The sequence below is a fragment of the Carcharhinus amblyrhynchos genome, unplaced genomic scaffold (assembly GCF_965287045.1).
Source record: "Carcharhinus amblyrhynchos unplaced genomic scaffold, sCarAmb.v2.hapA scaffold_59, whole genome shotgun sequence".
Lineage (NCBI taxonomy): Eukaryota > Metazoa > Chordata > Chondrichthyes > Carcharhiniformes > Carcharhinidae > Carcharhinus > Carcharhinus amblyrhynchos.
The window spans coordinates 349010-361872 of record NW_027649799.1 but is presented as its reverse complement, the minus strand read 5'-3'; positions in this window follow the sequence as shown (position 1 = coordinate 361872).

Here is a 12863-nt window from a genome sequence, read left to right as displayed (position 1 = left end):
GGCATATTTGTTGGCTGGAGTCAGCTTTCCCATTATGGTTGGTGAGTCAGTGTAAAATCACTCTGTATGATTTTACTCTAACTCCCACAAACAACGTTTTTCAACGAGTTTGCTGTAACTCAGGGCTGGTTCAACATTGCAGAATAATCCGGTAAATGTACAATCTGATACAATGAAATATATTTCCTCATCAAGATCTAAAACAACACAAAATGTTTCCACATCTCTATCTCATGCAAAATTCCGTGATTCCAGATCTCAATCTATTACAGCACAAGAAGACTAGAGAGAAAAATGGTTCGGCACAGCCAAGTAGGGTCAAAAGGTCTGTTTCTGTGCTGTAATGTTCTATGATTCTATGGTTCTATCTCATCATTATACAACACAATAAGATTCCACATCTCAATCTCACTCATCAATATAATGTGATTCCACATCTCAACCTAATGCAACAACATAATGTGATTTCACATCTAATCTTAATGCAACAGAATAAGACTTCACATCTCTACGGAATATATCCATATAATATAATGCCACATCTCAATCTAATGCATCAACGCACCATGATTCCACATCTCAATCTCATACAGTTTTTGCTTTGCAAGCATAGAATAGTAGGGGAATAGTGAAAAGCCACAGCGGTAATTCAATTGACCCGATGACTGGAATGATATGGTTGACCAGATGTTTGTATATCGGTGACAATCAGTTCACTCACAGAGTGAAATATTTGTTCAGTTCGCACACCGTATCAGACAGCTACCATGGATATAATCACTTACCAGGAACTCCAAAAACACCCAGGATTGAATAGAATATTTTCTCCTCCACTGCAAATAGATGTCCCATTTTCTGTGTGATGTGTCCTTTGAAAATGCAAGCAATTTCTATATTAGCTCTGCGACAATGCAATCCCCTTAATATATACCCTGGGTATCCTCTGGGATCCAGGCATTACACAATCACTCAACTTATTTTCTTTTCTTTAAATGACCAACACATGACAGCATTGGATTAGTCTGGGGAATATGCATGTTTCTGAACTCGAGTTGCTGTGTCTCAAAGACTGGGCAGTATTGACAACGTTAATTCACTAATAAAATTAGACAGTCAATTTTCCCATCAATGGCGCTATCATCTCAAACATCAAATCTCTAACTGTCAAGTTGCTCCAATGTTATCCTTCACCTGGCTGTGATCAATCAATAATTCAACTTCCAAGAGAGAGGTTATTTCTCAGGGCTGTTCTGCACTATCCTGGGATATGTTTACTCTGTTTAACTGGAAGATCAAGTTGAAAAATACAGCTTTATGTTGGTAACTCGTCATTGCAGGAATCGAATAATAAAGTATCTGCATTTCAACAGCACAATATGATGTGATTTCTCATGACAGTCGAATACAGTGCAATATAATTCCACATCGCCATCTGATAAAACATATTTTCCCACATTGCATTTCAATTCAACAACACAATGTTTTGCACATCTCAATATAATGCATCAGAATATAATTTCAAATTTCGACTTAATGTTACACACAGGATGATTCCACGTCTAATACAACACAATATGGTACCACATCTCAATCTGATCCAACACAATGTGCTCCAACATCGAAATCTAATTCAATAACACTATATTTTTCCACAAGTCAATCTGATACAACATAACCTTATTCCACACCTCAATCGAATAAAACATCAGAATCCAATTCCACGTCTCAATCCAATGCAAGAATACCTTACAATTCCACATCTCAATATAATACAGCAACACAGTCTGATTCCACATTTCATATGTCAGTACATACATGAGTATGTATCAGTACCTTGATTATTTAATGTTTTTTTTCGACTCTACTGCACCCCACCCCCGCCAACACAATTAATCATTACATGCCCCGATCTCTGACAAATAATGTACATACCTGAGACCTGCTCTTCAATGCAGAATCACAAGTCCTTCCAAACACTTGAATCGGTCTATTTTGTACTTTTCCCCCAGTATATTCGGTATTTCAGATTTACACAGCTTCATATGTTTCCAGTATCACAATGTTATGCAAACTTTCTTGACTCTCGGGTGACCATAAAAAATGATAATGAAATATTTCATTGTCACCCCATGGATGATCCAGATGCCTCAGGGGTCTGCCAATGTATTAAATTTTCTTCTCTTAAAAATATCATAGACAAGGACACAAACATGACTGAGAGAAGACGTTCCATTTTGGATGCTCTTTTATTCTTTCCATTCAGTAGGATGTAGGAGCAATGCCGGATTGAAATGTCTCTGACCTGAATTGCACACAATTTCCAAATTTATCTGTGCTGTTTGATTTCCAGTTTCCATCATCATCTCTTAACTACACTTAATCCCACTTAGTTTACTGCATTCTACTGGTTATTATCCCACACAAATCATAAATGCCTCAGCCCAATAAAATATTTTAATTACAGTTTAAAAAGAAATCAGATATGTATATTTGATTTTGGGGAGTAACATATGTTGATCGCTGAGCTTAAATGGCAGAATTTTGGAAGTTAACTTGCTGTTAGCGCACTTTTCCCATCTTTAAATTATCCCAAATTCAAACAATGGTGTTGTTGGTTTTCAAATGTCCATTAACGTCAGTTAATCTTTCCCCGAAATCGATTTTGCCTTTATATCGAATGAAATCACTGTGCGTATCACTTCTTCGTCTTATTTGAATTCCTTTGAATGTCTCTTTCTTTTTACCATTGTCACCATTTTCATTACCCATCTGATGTGGGAAATTATTTTAGGTGGTCTGATTAATTTAAAGTCTTTATTCAACATTTCATTTCAGAAAGAGAAAAACGTTTATTCAGTTCAATTAAATTCTTCAATTAAACTCGTTTATTTTATTAACACATTCAAATGTTTGAAACAAAAACATCACAAATTAACAATATTCAGACAAACATACATTTAGGATTAGACAAATCTCATTTTGGCCCAAAATGGGAGATCAATGGTTCCACCAAAACAATTAATGAGCTCACAGGCTTTCACAGAAGATCTCAGATTTCATGCCAAACAGCAGAATTGGTTCTAGTTTTTTATTATCAGATTATACAGCCCAGCACTTAATTAAAAGCGATTTCATTCATTCGCTGTTCTGTAAGTCTAACAACGGCATGTCCTTTCATCAAACATATTTTGAACCTTCAAATATTGACCTGTCATTCGCATGTCCGTTTTACGGAAGTTCTATCTCAAAAATGGTTTCTTATGATTCAGCATTTCTTGAACCAATTTAATCCAGTTATATTGAAGGAACATTTATCTACTGGACCTGTTCCCCTGGCTTAGTTATGCATTGGCAATTTACTTTTTTGCATGATTTGTGCCTGAATTGTGCTGATATATTCATGAATTCAGCTTTCATTTGAATGGCATGTTAAAAATATTTCTTCCAGACATTAGGAAGATGCAACTTACATATTTTGTATTGTTCTCAAAACGCATATTTTAACATGAGACACCAATTATCTTCAAGTTGGGTATTTAGAATTAATCAGAATTCTCAACTGCACCATCAAATAAATTCCACCTTTAATTGCACCCCGTCTTGTCCAGCTATCTCCCACCCTGTTCTTGGCTCTCCATTCACTCCACTGTAACCCGTGGAGACAGTCACATCACAACTCGCACATCACCCCGGCTTTTCAGCTCTTGCTCAGTCTGCTCACTCTCTCGTCACTCTCCTGCACATCACATCCATGATCCACAGAATGAATAGGATCCCCCATTGCAGAGAAAGACCATTCAGAGTAACAGGCATGTAACAAATCCTCAGAAAAGCATTTCACCCAGGACGGTCTCCTCCCATCACATCATCAACCTAACCTATACATCTGGCAAAATTAAGGGATAACGTAGCATGGTTAATCCACCTAAACTGCACATCCTTTGAGTCAGTGGGGGAACGGGACCACCTGGAGGAAACCCCTGAAGTCAGAACAGCTTCTCAGAACACCAGGTCAATTCACCAGCAACAAGATTTTCCACGCCAGGAAGGCAAGACCTTACGTTCAGATAACAAGTATAATTTCCAAATAAAACAGGGAATGAGAGAGAGACAACATAAGAAATAAGAGCAGGAGTAGGCCATCTAGGCCCTCAAACCAGCCCCGCCATTCAGTAAGATTATGGCTGATCTGATCGTGGTTCAGTTCCACTTACCCGCCTGTTCCCCATAACCCTTAATTCCCTTATTGGTCAGAAATCTATCTCCCTGTGACTTAAACACATTTAATGAGGCAGCCTCCACTGCTTCAATGGGCAGAGAATTCCAAAGATTCACAACCCTCTGGGAGAAGTAGTTCCTCCTCAACTCTGTTCTAAATTGACTGCCCCTTATTTTGAGACTGTGCCCCCTAGTTCTTGTTTTCCATTCTAAGTGGAAACAATCTCACTGCTTCTACCCTGTCTCGCCCCTTCATTATCTTGTATGTCTCTCTAAGATCTCCCCTCAGCCTTCTAATCTCCTTTGAGTAGACGCCCAATCTACTCAATCTCTCTCCTCACGAGCTAAACCCCTCATCTCCAGAGTCAACCTGGTGAACCTTCTCTGCACTCCCTCCAAAGCAAATGAATCCTTTCTCAAATCAGGGGGCCACCACTGTACACAGTACTCTAGGTGCGGCCTCACCAGTACCTTGTACAATTGCACAAGGACCTCCCTGCTTTTAAACTCCATTCCTCTTGCAATAAAGACCAACATTCCAATTGCTTTCTTGATCACCTGCTGCACCTACAAACTGAGTTTTTGTGATACATGCACAAGGACCCCCAGATCCCTCTGCACTGTAGCATGTTGTAATTTTTCACCATTTAAATAATTGCCCATTTTACTATTATTCCTTCCAAAGTGGATAACCTCACATGTGCCAAAGTTATACTCCATCTGTTAGATCCTCGCCCACTCACTTAGCCTATCCAAATCTCTCCGCAGACTTTCTGTGTCCTCCATATAATTTGCTTTCCCACTCATCTTTGTGTCATCCACAAACTTTGTTACCCCACATTCGGTCCCATCCTCCAGATCGTCTATATATATGGTCAACAGTTGGAGGCCCCAGCACCGATCCCTGCGGCACACCACCACTCACCAACTGCCAACCGGAAAAGCACCCATTTATTCCAACTCGCAGCTTTCTGTTAGATAGCCAATCCGCAATCCACGCTAACACCTTACCCCCAACTCGGTGTACTATTATCTTATCAGAGAGAGAGAGACTACTTTCAGTCTGATGTCCACTAAACACTGCTGTAAGTCAAAAACAAAAATGAAACTGAAAAAAAAACTGATGAGAATCCATGACGTTCCTCCAGACATTGCAGGGCAATAAAACAACACAGACGAAAGATGAACAACCCAATTTAAGCCACTGAAGAAGCTCTAACAGGACTCTGCAACAATGAAAACTGTTAAGGCTGCAAGCTGACAGAACATGATGTGTTTTTTTTCAATTCCTTAAGGTTATGCGAACGTCACAATATCTGACGTCTCAAAACAGTAAAGGTTTGTAGTTTTAGCTGTGATTTGCTGTTAACAGGAATATTTAATTCTCTGCTAGTTTGAAAAGGGTGGATTATAAGGTGTTGAATAAACTTCATTAAACTATCACACTTCTTTTAATTAAACCTGACAATCACTCGGTCCGAGAATCACTTCTCTTTAACAGTCTCTTATTTTAAAATATTTTCCTCAGTAACCTGTTCCAGAATTTTCATTTTCCTTCTGCCAGCTTTGTCAACAATAAATCATTGGAGCAGACAAGCATGGTCATAACTTCTGACCCAAATCCTTATGGATACTGCGCGACACACACACACGCGCGCACACACACACGTCCAGGCAAAATGGAAGTCCTGATGCATGGAAAGGCGCTCCAAGTACAAACTTCTGTTTCTGTGTTTTCAATCTGTCGGGATTCATACACAGACTTGACTTTCCTCAAAGGAAAACCCAAATTTGGGTACTTGCCACGATCAGTAGGTGGATACGAAGGTTTATTTATTTACACAATTTTATTCTGCTCTAGTTGCAGTGAATATAAGCAGCAGACTTTCTTCAAGTGGATTTTTTTCTGCAAATGTCTTCAATAAAAACTGGAAAGAGTGCATGGACAATTTAGGAGTCAGCCCTGTGTTACAGGGAACGGTTGGCGAGGCCAAGACTTTATTCCTTGGAACGTAGGAAAATGAGGTGACCTTATTGCGATTAATAAAATCATGACGGGCATAGATAGGATGGAAACAGGGAAGGGGAATTGAAAATAACAGGGCATAGGTAAAAGGTGAAAGGGGAAAGAATTAAAGGAGGCCTAACAGGCAACTTCTGCACACAGAGGGTGATGTTTATGTGGAATCAGATGGCCACACAACTGGTTGAGGCAGGTAGGACAGCAACAATTCTTTTTAAATGGATATGTAAATTAATGGAAAAGATTAGAGGGATGTGGGCCAGCCGTGGGCAACTGGGACCAACTGGGAGGACACCATGGTCAGCATGGAAAAGTTGGTCCGAAGGGCCTGATTCCACACTGTATTGCTCTCTGACTGCAGATATGCAATGCACAGGAATTTAAAGGAAGATATTTGATGTTTTACAATATTGTCATGACATACAGTTCATTCCATCAAACAAACGTTTACACATAACAACGTGGATTTGCAGTGTTTGTAATAAGTTTCAGCTGAAGACATTTGGGATTTTGTTCTTTATTTTAAGCAGAGTTGTTTCTCCCAAGTTTATGAGTCTCTTTTATGCAATGTTCATGATTAGAAGTCTCTTAACAACACAGCACAGGAAACAGGCCCTTCGACCCTCCAAAAAGAAGGACTTGGAGTGAAGACTTGGAGTGAAATGAGTTCTACATTTGGAGTGGGAATTATGCAACACAGCTATTTCAAATGCTTTAGTAAAATGTACCCCTCATGATGACGTCTGCAAGCCTCCTGTGAACTGATGTGAGCGATCTATCTGATAGGTATTGCAGAATCCAGTGCAGGCTGATAATTTAGGATCATCTTCCACCGCTGATGGGACATCACACCTTTGTCTTGGTTTCTTAAAATAAAATAAGTTATTTAAATGTTGCAACATTGATGCAGAGATCATGAGCGAAGAGTCAGCAACATGCAAAATCTACAATGGACATGACGAACACTCGCCACCCTTCCCCTGACCATATTTAAATAACTTACAGAGATCTCAATCAAACAGCGAAACCTTTGTTAATTTATAAATATTAAGATGTTCCTCATTAATCATTTGGAATTACATTTCACAGGAGACATTGACAAAGGCAGTAATCGCTTATCAGAAATAGGCACAAAAACATCATACCTTTATCATAGCAGGGAAACCGTTTGATCTCTGTGCTTTGACATTAAAACTCCTGTTTCAAAGCTAGACCTTGGGCATTCCCAATCTCCCCCATCACAAGTGGTCAAGGCTTGAGTGAACCTTTGTTGTGTTGGGGCCTGCTGAAAGCTGAAGACTGATGCTCCAAATGGGAGCTGTCTCCCAATTTTTCAACTCAGTGAAATTGGCAACAAGTTCTATTGTTTTACGTTGCTCATGGATTTCCACCGCTAATTGGGAAGTTATGGGCCACAGTTTTGTCCAAGACCCACCCAACACAAGATTTGTCATTAACATTTCAAATCTCCCAAATTTTAAGTCACCATTACCAATTAAAACCATCTAATTCTCACATGTGTATTTGAGTCCGAATTGAAATTCTCACATGTTCAGCAAAATATCTTGGAATCATGCTGCTGGCCCTTAACCATGGTACAAGATTAATGACTTTTGAAAATGAATCTTTATGAAATGCAATTTCTCTTCTTTATCTGTTTGTCTTTAATCACAATGATCACAATATCAGACAGAAAACCTGAAAAGTTGAAACACACCACCCAAAACTCTCCAATGCAACACCAATAGTAAAGACCTCTTATTTGTTGATTCAATCTCCCAAACACATTATCTCCTGCTAAACCTTTCTTCTTTATCTGGTATTGCTATGACCATGCAATAACATTCCCAAAGGGATTTTGAACTCCTCCAGACTGTGTTTAAAATGTTTACATTTAACTGATTCCCATCAACTCATAATTGTAATCTCACACTGTTGATATATATCTGTGTTGGATGTTTCAGTTATCGTTATTCCAGAATGTCATCTGGATACGTGGAACAATTCAACGATTGCAAAAGCAAATTGGGTCTAACTTTATCACACAATCAGACTTGAATGTTCCCCTGCTTCAGGACTCAGTGATATTATCAGGATGTTTCCTGATGCAGAAGAATTGCATGGATATCATTTGAGGTTAGAAAGTCGCATTAAATTTTTCAGACAAATCAGTCCATGCAAGCTGCTGCCAGTGCGATCAAAATTGCAGTCTCCAATTATCTGTAATTTACAATAATTCATGAAATCATTTTTTAAATCTTTGGAAAATGTATATTTGGGAATTGGAAATTTCAACATTTCGTTCCATGCACTCTGTTGTGATGAAGTTCTTCCAACAAATCAGAGGAGTCTCTGCTACAGGTTACAATAGTTTATGGTTAATTCAAGCAGAGATGGAACGGCCCCAGAGCAGTTCAGGAGGGACCCCCTCTGACACATCCCAGGTCTCACTGATTGGTTCATATTGATGTCGCTCTGAGAGGTAAATGTTCCAATACAAAGGGCAGGCTTTGATCAAATGTTGGAGTCTTCCCATTGGTTGGCGCTCACAAATTGAAGCCCCTTTTGGTTACACATCTCGGGGTGTGGGAGCTGGAGGGGGTGAGGATGGTGTGGGGGAAACTAATGTCTGAATTCTGATTGGTTGTGTCCAACAACAGCAATTGTCCAACAACAGCAACGCTCCCTTATTGGCTGATGTGTCTGTCTGAATTCGTGATTGGCAGACTCATTTCGTTGACAAAATTGCCGCGAGTCTCCACATGAGTGGAGTTATCACTGGATCACTCTCCTTGGATGCCTTCCCTTTAGATCTTAGAATGGAATCATCTGATTAGTTGGGAAAATATCAATCCGTCTGAGAGCTCCCTGATTGGGCCGGGTGCTGTTTGTATCATCAGATAAAGTTTGGAGATTGGCTCATCCTGTTGTCAGGGCAGAGTCCAGGATAGACAAATGTTTCATTCTGACAGTGGGACGGTCCAGTTGATTAGTGAAGACTGCACTGAAGCAAAGCTTGATTGTTAATGATTGGCTGAGTTGGCAGCTTTTCATGAATTTGGGTTACTTGCATTACTGCTTGTTTAGAATGATAACAAGCTGATACATCCTGGTTGGCGACAGAATCTGTCAGCTAGTCTGTGTTTGGCCGACATGGCTGCCAGGCTGACAGCAATCTGACTACCTGTGGTAACATTGAGTCACTGGGTAGATCTTCCTGAACGCCAGAAGTGGTTGACAATCAGAAGACAAATCATTACAATTGGTGGAGGTGGATCACCAACAATCAGCTGTGTCTCCCTGATTGGCTGAGAAGAGAAGTGTGATGCTGTCAGTTGATTTGTTTCTTTACGAATTCAATAATTAATGTGAGTGGATATTTCACCGTGATCTTGGTCTGTTCTCTGAACTTGGGCTGAGTCACCAAGTAAATCAAAGTGTTTGTGCAGCAATTCAAGTTCCGCAACATAACTGCAACATGTTGAAATATATATTCAGAATATGTGTAATAACTTGGATCCTTTCCTGTAATTTTATTATATAAAAAATGCATTACATCTCCCAACCACAGGAGAATAAATGAGCCAGAGATGCTGAAGAGTAGTATTATAGACTTCTTCCTGCTCTCCAGCTCTGGGTCACGATAGCTTTCCCCCTGAACCTGACCCCTCAGTCCCTTCTGGACTCGACTGGTCACTAAAATGTGACTCACTGTCAGAGCATTAATGAATGGAATTAAAACAAATGGCATCAAAGGATTTAAAACTTTATTAAACCAAGCAAAGGCCACCCACCCGTGGTCTGTATAAGAACTCAGTTTTTCAAAACAGAACAATGGCACATTTTCAATGATCTGCCCAGGTTCTACTACAAAGTAGGAGGGTATGGATTTCAGACAGAATAAGATGCCAGTTGTTGTGAGAACCACAGTCGCAGTTTTCCCAGTGCAATATTTTGCTTTCATCTTCTGGCAACAAATGGCCACAAATCGATCAAATGAGAAAGCGGTGGTGAACCAGACAGAACAATCAATGGCTGTAAACATCATTCTATTCAGAACGGTGCACACAGGGGTGATGTCCAGGAAAGTCGTTCCAAAATAATAATAAACCATCCTCCAAAGTACGACATTAGAGATTACGAGCAACAGATCTGCCATCGCCATAGCCGTCAGGTAGCGAGTGGTGCAGGTGGAGAGGCCACACTTTCCCTGGATTAAGATCACAATCGCCAGCAAATTAACTGCAATAGAGAGATAGCAATGTAAACTGGGCATTGACTGCTCACTCATTCTACCTATGGAGAGGAAGGACAGGATTCTGTCATTAAAGTAACTCAGTGAAGATTGTTTCCAAATTAGAAATAGGGTTTGAATGGGGTAAGGAGTTTTTATGGTTGAGAGTAATCAACTTACCAATCAATTAAAATAGCAACATAGTTTAACAGAAATATCTTATTTCAAAACCTGCAGTCGAGTTCATTCCTCAAAGGGTGGAATTGGGAATCAAAAACACAACCATGTGTTTCATTCTGCCACAGTCCTCTCAGAGATTAAATTCCAGTTACTCTTTCACATTTTGTTTACGTTGGAGCCGTTCAATTGTAAATTGAGTCATCGAGACAATTCACTTTACACCCACCGACAAACTTATTCAGTCCACAGTGAATCATTTCCCCTTGCAAAATCTATCAGATTGTGGAAGCACAGGGACAGCTCCATTGATGTAGATATCATTGAGCAGGAAACACTAATTTCATTAGAGAATTGTCCATTCCAGTTAGTGTCTCACGCTCAGGACATTTCTACATTGGCACATATTCCTGGTATACATGTTCACTGGAGTCAGTATTTCCTTTCTGGTGAGTGACCCAGACTCAGTGTATTTCAACACTGGCAGATGCCGGTATACATGTTTGGTGGAGTCAGAATTTCCTTTCTACTGAGTGACCAACACTCAATACTATTCTACACTGACAAATTATCCCAATTTCGATGATTACTGGAATCAACATTTCCAATCATGTTCGTGACCCACACTCAGTACAACTCTACACTGACAGATGCTCTTGTTATACATGTTCACTGGAGATATTTTTCCACTCAGGTTAGTTATTCACACTGTACAAATCCACAATGACAGATATCCAGGTATACTTGATCACTGGAGTCAGCTTTCCCATTCTGGTTGGTGAGTCAGTGTAAAATCACTCTGTATGATTTTACTCTAACACCCACGAACAACGTCTTTCAATGAGTTTGCTGTAACTGAAGGCTGGTTCAACATTACAGAATACTCCAGTAAATGTACAATCTGATACAATGCAAAATATTTCCTCATCATGATCGAAAACAACACAAAATGTTTCCACATCTCTATCTAAGACAGCACAATAGGATTAGACAGAAAAATGGTTCGGCACGGCCAAGAAAGATCAAAAGGCCTGTTTCTGTGCTGTAATGTTCTATGATTCTATGGTTCTATCTCATCATAATACAACACAATAAGATTCCACATCTCAATCTCACTCATCAATATAATATGATTCTGCATCTCAGTCTATTCAACATCATAATGCAAATCCACATCATAAGCTAATACATCACATCACGTTTCTACATCTCAATCTGATACAACAACACATTATAATTCCACATCTAATCCTAATGCAACACAATAAGACTTCACATCTCAACTGAGTACATCAATATAATATGATGCCACATCTCAATCTCATGCATCAGCACACCATGAATCCACATCTCAATCTCATACAGTTTTTGCTTTGCAAGCATAGAATAGTGGGGGAATAGTGAAAAGCCACAGCGGTAATTCAATTGACCCGATGACTGGAATGACATGGTTGACCAGATGTTTGTATATCGGTGACAATCAGTTCACTCACAGAGTGAAATATTTGTTCAGTTCACACACCGTATCAGACAGCTACCATGGATATAATCACTTACCAGGAACTCCAAAAACACCCAGGAATGAATAGAATATTTGCTTTGCCTTTTCAAATAGAAGTCCCATTTTCTGTGTGGTGTCTTTTCGAACTGCAAGGTATTTCTATATTAACTCTGAGGTAATACAATCCCCTTAATATATACCCTGGGTATCCTCTGGGATCCTGGCGTTACACAATCGCTCAACTTATTTTCTTTTCTTTAAATGACCAACACATGATAACATTGGATTATTCTGGGGAATATGTATGTTTCTGACCTCGAGTCGCTGCGTTCGAAGACCGGGCTATACTGATAACATTAATTAACTAATAAAAATACAGACTGCATTTTGCCATCAATGGCGCTATCATCTCAAACATCAAATCTCTAACTGTCAAGTTGCTCCAATATTATCCTTCACCTGGCTGTGACCAATCAATAATTCAACTTCCAAGAGAGAGTTTATTTCTCAGGGCTATTCTGCACTATCCTGGGATATGTTTACTCTGTTTAACTGTAACATCAAGTTGAAAAATACAGCTTTCTGTCTGTAATCCGTCATTGCAGGAATCGAATAATAAAGTATCTGTGTTTCAACAGCACAATATGATGTGATTTCTCATGCCAGTCTCATACAGTGCAATATAATTCCACATCTCCATCTGATAAGAC